The following is an 11,487-nucleotide window of genomic DNA, read 5'->3' on the forward strand; positions in this document are numbered from 1 at the left end:
TAATGTCATTGATTTCTTTAATATGCTTCCTTAAATCATTACTCTGTGACACAATGGTTCTTTGGGAAGATTCGTCTAATTTTGCACGGGACATATTTATACTCAAAAATTTAACTGGAATAATACATATATACACATACACACACCTGTATCAGCTTAGCTGTTATCACAAAAATATCATAGACTGGGTGGCTTAAACAACACACATTTATTTCTCACAGTTCTGGAAGCTGGAAAGTCCAAGATCAAGGTGCCAGCAGATTCGGTTCCTGGCGAGGACACACAGCCACCGGGTCTGTCACAGCCGCCTTCCTGCTCTGTGCTCACACAGCCTTTCCTTGGTATACGATATGGGGAGAGAGCTCTCTTCTTCTTCTTCAAAGGACATTAATCCCATCATGAGGTTCCACTCTAATGACCTATTTCAACCCTAATTATCATCACATTGGAAACTGGGGCTTCAACGAATGAATTTGGGGAGGACACATTCAGCCTGTAACTACTACGCGCACACACATACGTATATAGTGTGTGGATACTTTTTCTTTTGCTAAATCCGGCAACGTATCTCCTACCAGTACATCCCCTGCATGCCCCCTCCCCAACCCCACCCTCAACATACACACACAAATGCATCACCTTGAGAAACTGTTGGCATCCACACTGGTGCCCTGGACGTCGCAGCTCCCTCTGTGACCGCAGATCCGATACCTGTTCACGTCCTCCTGCCAGCTCTGCTTTATGTTGAAGAGCTCGCCTCTCTCCTGAAGGAACCCAGCTTTCTCTAAAACACCCATGTTGAATGACATGCATTTATAAAATTCTCTGCATAGGTCAGAAATGTATTTCTCACAGTTCTGGAGAGTGGGAAGCCTCAGATCATGGTGCTGGCAGATATGGTGTCTGGTGAGAGCTGGCTTCCTCATTTATAAACAGCTGTCTTCTCCTCGACGGCCTCACGTGATGTCTCATGTGATGAAGAAAGTAAGGTGGTCGGTGTCAAAACTGAATTGACTCATGGGACACCCAGTTGGTGTCCACAGAGAATCGGAGAATTGCTTGGAGTGGCAAACCCACATATCTGGTGTCACAAGTGTTGTGACAATGAAAAATCATTTATAAAAAGAGTGGGGGTGGGAAGACAAGGGACTAAACTGCCTGCCTCCCTGTGATTGGTTGGGTCAGGGTGTGCCATTTCCCCATAGGTCGAGCAGACACTAAGAAACAGAGCTCACCTGGGCCATCTCGTAGGTATCCCACATGGGAGGGCTGCCCACCTGGCCCAGGGACCCTGTCAGCAAGAGGCCCTGGACTGGTGCTGGTCAGGAGCTGAGGAGGGAAGAGTTAGGTCTCCCATGTGCAAGGACTGAGCAGTGGGGAGCCTGGGGTCCCATTAAAAACCCAGCCCCTAGGGAACACCAGAGCCATCAGTATAAGCCAGAGCAGCAGGGTGGCAGTGGGCAGGGAGAGGACTGTATCCGTGCCCACTCAGGTAAAGACCAGCCCCCCATCCTTCCTCCAGCTCACAGCAGCGTGGGACAGTTGCTATGGCACATCTGTTCCCAATTCCACAGCCAGTCACTCCACATCAGTAGCTGAAATCAGCCATGGAGGGAAATGTACCCCCTGGAAATCTGTGAACATTACAAATCTTTTCTAGGGAGCTGGTTGTTAAACGTTTAGCAACACATCACTGCCCCCTTGCCCCCTCCCTGCCCCAACACTCTACCGGGTTAAAGATTAGACTCGGTGGCAGGAGAAGCAGAGGAAGAGAAAGAGGGGGAGACCGTGCCCCACTCCCCACGCCACGCCCCTCGAGCATGACAATGGCCTAAAATGGGCAATTACATATGAGGTCGCCCTCATGAACTGGACTGGACTAGTCCGAATGAAAGGAAATAGCCAGAGCCTGTGAAATCTGCCCAGGACGTGGGAAGGGGGAGTTGGCTATATTCCAGGTGGGGACAGTGACTGAAGGCTGTTTATGCCCTTAAGTAGAGGGTCCTCAGAAAACCCGTTCCACCTGTCCACCAGGTAGAGCACCGAGCCCTAGATGGTGCTCAAAAGCACATTCACGAATCTATTTCCTAGTCCTCCCTGGCTGCTGGGCCACTGGTTAATCCTGGGTTAATCGCTTCCCTCTTGGGACTCCAGTGCTCCCCCCCCCCCCCCTGTATGGAGGTGACTGGAGGTGGTGCTCTGTTCTCTCCTCTAACAGGGTGATGCGCCTCTGTGAATTATACACACACACGCAACGCACAACACATACACACACACCCTACACACATACAAACACACACACACACACACACATCATACACATACACTCTGCAGGACCTGTCAGGTAGTTTTATTTGTTAAAAGCCAGGGAGTTTGAAATAAACCTGCAAACAGGTCATCACCCAATGGCCAATGTGCAGCTTTTATTTCCCCAGGTCCTGGTTGGCCTTGAGGCTGAAGGGACCCAAAAGTGGAGCCGCCTGGGAGTGGAGAGAATGCTCTTCTCTAGGAGGAAGACCTCCCACGTATTGGGGCAGGGAGGAGAGAAAGGAAAACACAAGCATTTCATGTGTGTTGGGGTGGGGGGATTGGGGTGGGGTTCTTTAGGGTTTTCTGTCTGTTTTTGCTGAACTGGCTATGGCTGTGGTCCTCTGTCAGTGGTCACAGCTCCTCTGGTTCCCACCAAAGGGTGGTGATGCTCTAGGGTGACAGATGCCTGATGTGAGTCTCTCTGTTGGTGGGGAGGAGGCGGGGAGCATATCTCAGAGCACCTGACAGGTCCTTCTAGGTCATTCGACTAACATGGGAGCCTCCAGTCCGGGTTGTTGCCTCTTTCTTCCCCATCCCCCACTTCCTTTTGTAATTAGGGCCCCTCCCTGATAGACGCTCTCTGGGGGCAAACCTGGATGCATCCGGGCCTCCGTGACATCCTGTAGGCCCACTGAAGTCTCGTGGCTCTCTCCAGGCCACAGGGTGGAAACAGACGGTTTCCCCTACCATTCCTCCCCAGGGTCCAGGGCCCAGGGCCGGTCTGCAGCATCCCTGTTTAGCCAGGTACCCAGTCTCACCTCGCTCCTTCTCCTCCCTGAATCTCCTGGAGCCTCCCGCTCCTGACCTTCGGGGGGGGGGGGGCACTTGCGTCTGCCGTGGGACTCTGCCCTTCACTTTGGTTCCTAGAGATGCGTGGGAGCCACACCCTTCAGACCCGAGAATGCCTTTCTCAGTCCCAGCCTCACTTCGGCACTTCGCCCTCGCTAAATGGGACCAGCGAATGTTATAAATGAGGGCTTACGGCGGTTTTATTTCAGTGAGGAGCCTTCCAGGAATTAAGATGGTCCCGGTCTCACTCTGCGCTGAAGTTGTTCACCGGCATCTCTGCGGCGCCTCCTAAAAGCCATCGGAGGGGCTCAGGCTCCCCACTGTGGCCGGCTCCTAACATTGCATCTGCACGAAACGACAGCATCCAAAATTTTAAATAGCCCAATCCTTCGCGCAAAAATCCTCACCTCACCATTCTGTTGTATTTACTTCCAGCAGACTTTCCATGTGCACAGAAAGTATGAAGATCTATGTCCTTCTTTTACTTAACTGCCCAGAAAATTTAATTTTGCTACTCTTGGGCATTTTTTAATGTAAAAATTCATTGGGCAAAATAGTGAAATAATTGCTAAAATACTGAGAAATGATCACTTATTTTACTCTCAAGAGTTCTCTCTTTCTTCACACACTCTCTCTCTCTCACACACACACACACACACACGCACACGGGGAATCTTTATTTTTCCAAGTAGGAGTTGGAGGTGCAAGGAGAGAAAGGTGTTTGCTACATGTTTTCTTGAGGGTGTGTCCATAATGTGCCAGGTGCTTTTTACATGGGAACATTATGATGCAGTAAATCCATATTTTACAGATTAAAAAAACCCTCCGTTCAGAAGAGTTGCCCAGGGTCACACGACTGCTGAGTGTCAAGACCAGGAATCACTTTCACGACTCCTGTGATGATCACTGAGAAAGCAGAGAGTCCAAAGTAGAGCTTCCTCCTACCCCTGGAAATGACATCGGTCGGGACGGCACCCACAGTTTTTTGGATCAGGTTTACACATTCATCCTGAATGGCTCCAGCTCTCCCCCAATTCTCCCCAGATGGGCATTCACCCCGCCCTTAGGGCACTCGGAGTATCCTTACCCCCTCCCTGACCTTGGAATGTACATCCTGCCCACGGATCCCACAGTGGGATCATTTCCAAGAACACAGCCTTGAGAGAGCACTGTGTGGCTGAGACCATCTGGATGGTGTGCATGACTTAACCCAAGCCCTCTGTATAAACATTTAATCTTCCAGGGGGCGGGGACCTACTCATCTTGCAACTACCCAAGACAAGTGTGGTATGTAAGTTCCCTTGTTTATTCAACCTGCCACCTACCAATCTGGAGAGGTCCGCCCCCTTCTTTGGTCTCTCCCTGCCCTCCGTGCACAGGGGCCAGTTTCCGATCTCACATGACGGCCTGGGAGCTAGGTTACCAGGGGAGTGGGACACCAACCACACGAGTAAGAGATGAACTATTTTGTTCACTGCCACATCCCTGGTCCCTAACACAATCCCTGCTAAATAGTGAGTAGGTTTCTTCATTAAAAGGGTCTTGACCCAGGACCTAGTCCTGCCGTGAGGAATTCCTTCGTTCCCTGTTCATTCGCCTAGTTTGGGCCAAACATCTCACAGGCCTTTCTCGGCTACCCATGTAATTTACACATCTGACCAAAAGTGGCAGATTTTTTTTTTTAATTTGGAAAAATATATAGTCTTCCTCATCCTAGCTTTCCTTTCCTGCTCAGCAAAACCAAGACCTTGAAATAGGGGCACCAAGTTTAGCAAATACACATACAGAATGTTGTATGAAATTGGAATTTCAGATAAACTATGGATCATTTTTTTACACTATGTGTGTCCTAAATATTGCAGATAATTGCAATATTTCCCAGATTGTCTGAAATTCTCATCTAACAGGGCATCCTGTGTTTTCTCTGGCAGCCCTACTAGGGGGCGTCTCCTGGAGTGTTTGTGGAACATTCTGGCTGAGCTGGAAAGGGGAACCTTGGGAAGGAATCAGCAGATGGTGGGGGCCTCCTTGCAGGACATCTGTCCCAGACCCTGCCTCATAGCTGGGAAGGGAGTAAGGGCCACTGAAATGGATTCGCCTGGTGATTGCTGGCCCCACCAAGGACAGTTTCTTGCTGACAGGCCAAGCAGAAGGCAGAGCTTGTCTGCGGAAAATAAAGGCTGAGAAGCCAGGCTGGGCTTCTTGCTACTGTGGCTTTGTGTCTTGCTGTGAGGTGAGCGAGTCTCCCTGGATCCTGTCGGTCTGCAGCTGAGAGAGGCCACGGGACCTCAGGGTTCTGGGCTTTTTGACAATAGGAGTCAGAGTATTAGTCTCTTCTCAATGTCTCCCACCCCCCAGCTCCTCTGTCTCATACTGCTTGGTAAACTTCTCTCACCACCTCTTAAAGCAGAGAGAGGGGAAAGCATTGAAGCACAGACTTAGCGGTAGCATTTACGCAGTCTCTGATCACAGATTAATTCTTCTAGGAGCTTCGGCTTTGAGACATGGGACCCCTGTTGCAGGTAATGGTGAGGTTTCTCTTGTCACCTGGGCACGGTAGGGCTAAGCGTGATATTCAGAGGCTCACTGCCCCCTTGTCTTTGCTTCCACACATGCAGATGGGGGCTTCCTGACTCTGGAGCATGTGGGAAGTGTCATGGAACGACCGTGGAGGCCACACACGGCAGAGACAAGTGTCTGGACTTCCAAAGGAGTCTCTTCACCTATTTAAATGTCTGCAAGACTGCACATCCAATGGCTATATGGTAGTTACTGCAATGAAGCTGGAAGGAGTACCAGGCCAGTGTCCATCCGAATTTGCTTTACAAGACAAATGTCGCCAATCTGCAGTTGTTACCAGAACAGGTACGACATTTATGTTCAGTGTGAACACTTAAAGAACCAGTAGAAAGGTATGACTTTCATTTTACTTTTTTACCGCAAGCCTGTATCTTGCCTGTTTTCAATGAGAATGATGCTCTATTCACAACTGTCTTCCCTGACATAGTTTGGAAATCACATCCTGACTTGTGAGGACCACGTTCTTTGCTTCAGACCTGATCCTGTGTACCAGCAGGATGGTGTGCAGGGGAGGGGGAGACCAAAACAGAACAGAGATTGCTTCAGAAAGCTTTTATTTTGAGTTCTGCTTCTATGTAAGTAAAAGATTTTGATATTCCACCTCCTTTTTCTCCCCATCTGGAGTTTTGTGAAAAGCAGCAGAATGGGGGCTGGAGGTGAAGGAACTCCATTATAAGCTTTGTAGCTAATGATGCCTGATGATTCAAGGAGAGTTGTATCCTTTCTCAAGAGATACTGTTGTATGTTTCTTAGACTGAAATGTGCATACAGTCACATTTCATTATGGACCAAAGAAGAGAAACCCACACCCAGGGTTGAGCCAGGACTTGGTCGTGTTGCCCTGACCACAAAGTTGTCCAAAGGTAAGTTCTTCTTGGTAGTATGGAAAGAGAATTCATCTGATGTCAACAGCAATACAAAAAAAATCAGCTGGACCTTTTGTAACTCTTCCTATCACTCTTACTTGTGCCTGTTTTCTCATTTGTCCTTCAACCACCGTAAGAGGCAGGCAAGAATTATTCCGGTTTTACCTGTTAGGAAACCAAGGCTTAACAAAAGTAAAACTGAATATTACAACAAATCACAGAAGAGAAGTATTCTTAAAATGAACAGCTCTTATGAGTGAATGACTCACTGATATCAAGTAAAAAGGTGGGTAAAGGATACATGTAATTTAACAAAAATATAAATATTCTATATATAAAAATGTTTACCACTAGAAATTGGAAATACAGATTAAAAGTAAGTTACAATTTCTTACCTATAAAGTTAAAATACTTGGCAAAGTGGAGTCTATGTTGGCAAAGGTGCAGTAAAACAGGTGCTATCAATATTGCTGCTGGTGATGAAAATTGTCATCATCTTTCCAGGATACAATGTGATTCAAGAATGTGAATAGTTTATATTCTTGGCCCTAGAAACGTGTTGTAAGGAAATAAAATTTATTCAGACTCACATGCAAATGTGGTCATCTCGGTACCTATCAATGTAAATATATATACACATATGGATTGAAATAAATAATACTCCATGGTGAGACAGATAATATTCCAGAGAGACAGCCCAAATGTTCATTAACGGATGACTGGATAAAGAAGAAGTGGTATATCTATACAATGGAATACTACTCAGCCATAAAAACCGACAACATAATGCCATTTGCAGCAACATAGATGCTCCTGGAGAATGTCATTCTAAGTGAAGTAAGCCAGAAAGAGAAAGAAAAATACCATATGAGATCACTCATATGTGGAATCTAAAAAAAACCAAACAAACAAACAAAGCATAAATACAAAACAGAAACAGACTCATTGACATAGAATACAAACTTGTGGTTGCCAAGGGGGCGGAGGGTGAAAGGGATAGACAGGATTTCAAAATTGTAAAATAGATAAACAAGATTATGCTGTATAGCACAGGGAAATATACAAAAGATCTTATAGTAGCTCACAGAGAAAAAAATGTGACAATGAATATATATATGTTTCACATATAACTGAAAAAATGTGCTCTACACTGGAATTTGACACAACATTGTAAAATGATTATAAATTAATAAAAAATGTTATATTGTTAAAAAAAAAAAAAGATAATATTCCAGAGATAGGGGAAGAATATTCCAGAGACCGACTGATTTTTTTTACACTGCAACCTCTAAGAAAAAGGAAGTTATGGTACATCCAAGTGATAAAAAGTCTGAACAGTGATATTAACTGTGTCTTAATGAGTCATTAGTCAAGTTGGGAAAGCAGTAAAAAGATGATTATAAAAAAAATGAAATTGTAGGTAAAACCTGAAAAATCTAGACAAAGTGTCCTCTGATTTCAAAATTCAATTTGAAATATTTGGTTTCTTTTCCTGACTTAGAAGGTGGCAAATAATATGAAATATGAGATGTTCCTTTTTGAGTCCAGTCCTAAGAGAGACTAACTTTCAGTATAAGGTACATTAGAGGTAAAAATTCACTCAAACTCTTTGGGCATGGAGTGTGTACTAAGTATTGTCATATACCAGGAATAAAGCCGTGCACAAAACAGAGCTTCTGCCCTCAGGGCCTATTTTCATTTGGGAAAAACAAACACAGGCATCACTGATTGCTCTAAGGAGACTGAAGGCTTGTAGTAACTAACTGGTGAGTCCCGTGTGGGGTGTGACAGTTACACTCCCTGAGGAGGTGGCGTTTGGATACAGACCTGAAAAGTAAGGCTCATCACAAAGAATCTGTGCTGACTATTTCAAATACCTAGGAAATTAATTAATAAAGATGTTTCTGCCTAGAAGTTAGGAATTCAGCCAACTGAACTCATTCCCTATGGTGACTTTTCTGAGAGCAAATTCCATCATGTCCTTGGCTCATGTTGAGAATCAATGTGAGATCATCACATCTTGTCATCTTCTAGGAAACTGCGTTTGAAGATCGAGCAATAAAATGAACTGGCCCTTCTAAGATCAATTCTTTTCAGCACTTAATGCCATAAACATTTTATGTTGTGAATTTTGTCTTCCATGACTTTTATTCCCTGCCTTGACGGCTAGAAGGCTCCAAAGTGAACATTTTATTTACCTGGAATTAAATTACTCTCCCTCCTCTCAATAAATTTCGCTATTCTTGTACTGTTTCAACAGCCTTTTATTTATCTTGCCTCGTCAATATTTAAGATCAGCAAAATTCCTAATCTGGCATTAAGACAATACATAAAGTTAACCCTACAAATCCATTTCCTCTGAAGAACTAAGATACTGCTATTACTCTGTTCCTGGAGCATGCAAAGAATCCAATATCTGGGTAGCGAAGTTTGTTTTGTGAGAACTTCAGACAAATAGAAACATTTAAGACTGTACTCTTTGGATGGAGATCTGGACTTTAGTTATAAACATTAATTGATGCCTTCTAGCACTGGTCTTATATAATAAGGTCTCTCTTCTCCCTGCCGCAAACTTTTTTTTTTAAATAAGCCATACAAATGCTGAAGATTCGCAGGAAACTTCCTGTCACCTTGTGAATGTAACTTTCCTAAAGTTTCCTTCCCACCTGAGGCTATTTGAAGTAAAAATGTTTATCTTCATGAAGGAAGAAAGTACAGCATTGGGAGATGTGAGTGGGCTTTTAATTTATGACAGTTTTCATATTTGCTCAACTAGACTTATTCAGTATGCCAGTGGATAGATTGAAGGCCAGGTGAATAAAATTAATTTAAGAGTTAGATTTGTCCAGTTGTAGGTCAAACTTATAGGACAAGAGAGAAGCCAGAATGAATGAGCAAGTCTTAATTCAAAATAGCTGTGGTGCTTTCTTTAACGAATGACCCCATCTAAAAAGCCACTGTCATTACAAACCATGAGATAGACTTTGAACTGTCGTTTTATTTTAACTTACAATTTTCTTGACTCCAGATCACTCATGATAGGTCCGTGTCTAGGCCATAAAGTCTTCTATCTAGAGTAACCTATATTTGGGGAGTACCCCTACGAGCATTTGCATATTAAACTAAATAGTCTTTATATAAAACTGGTATCATTGTCTTCCAAAATTTTAAAATCATTAGACCCAAAAGTTGAATTCTTTAATCTTTTGGAATTTCATTTAGCCTCTTCACCTTGATTTATTTAGCTAATATTGTCCAAGTTAATGAGTCCATTCTACAGAGCAGTATTAGACTGGCAGCCTTTATGTGGTAAGACCCAATAAATTTCATTGGAATTGCTGCCTTGCCAGGATGGTGCTTATGATCCTGGCCAACTTTACCAACAAATGCCTTTAAATTCTTGCAGCTTTGTTTCCACTGTAGTGTGGTAATATGTGATGCCAAGGTGCCCACATCAGACCTGCTTTGTGCAAGAAAGTGCATTCCTGGCAAAGAAAGATTCGGTGAGCCACTTCGGCAATATGTCACTCTAACCAGATTTGGTTCCACAAAGCCGAAGAGAGACAGTTGGCCTATCAAATCATCTGAGTGATCTAACACAGATGTTTCTCTTCCCTGAGAAACTGGAATAGATATCAAGTGGAAAACTGTTACAAATATGTGATTATTGCCTAAGATAGGACATCATACATTCCTGTTATCTCCTATCTTATTTTGGTATAAAAGAAGTTTCAAGGAAGGATCTGACTCTTTATAAGAATCTAGACTTCAGAGATCTGAACAAGAAGGGTGTGGAACCATCTTTTATAGAAGAAATACTTGTTTTCTGAAAAAGGAAAATCCAGAAGCTATGGTCCATTGAAGCAATTTCCCCAAAGGGATACTTTAAAAAATAAACAAGCAGGCACTAGAAACTCAGCCAAAGACTAGAATAGTTTGAGAAGAATTTCCTTGGAATTATATGCATGTTTCACCCCCTATTTATCTACAGGAAGATGTGCTGGCTTATCCCACCCAAGAGAACCTCTCTTCCAGAGCCATCATCTCAGCCACTTCAAACACAAACTAAGCATCTTTTTACCCAGAAGTCAACGACACCTCTCCAAAACCATACTCTTATTTGTGTGATGGGTTTCTGAAGAGTCTAGACTTACAGCTTCTAATGTACACATGTGTGCATATGTAGCTTTCAAGCATTTTTGAACAGCATGATGAAGCTCCGTCTGGTCACTGGAAAGAGCCTTTCAGTGAGATCTCTTCCTTTCCGTCTTTGCTTCCACATGTCGTAAACCACATACTCGGTCATATTTAAAAATTAAGAATGATTTACATCTTGCTAAAGGTACAGGAATTGAGCTAAACTTGGTCTTCTGCCGAAGATTTACTAAGTACCTGATATGAAGGAAGATCAGGTGAGCCCTGGCCTGGAGCCCCTCAAGGTGGGTCTGGAGGTTGGGGTGTCTGCACAATAATAGTGAGTAGAAAAATACAGTAAAGTGAAATAGACAAGCACTCAAACTGTATTTTTACAAAAATACACTGTCACATGACCCCTTACTGCCTCCAGCGGTGGTTTGGAAATGCTCTGCATTCAATCCTCAGACACAGAAGTACCTGGACAAAGGCACAGAGGGGAGATCAGATATCCTGTGTAACTTCATGTTGAGGGAGGGTCAGGGGTTGCTGCTGCCAGGGCCTCCATCAGTGCTGGGCCACATTCAATCATCTGACAAATTACTGAGCACCTGTATTAGTCATGGTTCTCCAGAAAAACAGAACCAGTAGGATATATATGGAGAGAGAGAGAGAGAGAGAGAGAGGGAGAGAGGGAGAGAGGAATTTATTTTAAGGAATTGGCTCCTGTGATTCAGAGGCTGGCAAGTCCAAAATCTGCAGGGTGGATCATCAGGCTGGAGGTCCAGGAAAGAGCTGATGCTTCAGT

Source organism: Camelus dromedarius, chromosome 15 (genome assembly GCF_036321535.1).
Source record: "Camelus dromedarius isolate mCamDro1 chromosome 15, mCamDro1.pat, whole genome shotgun sequence".
Taxonomy (NCBI): domain Eukaryota; kingdom Metazoa; phylum Chordata; class Mammalia; order Artiodactyla; family Camelidae; genus Camelus; species Camelus dromedarius.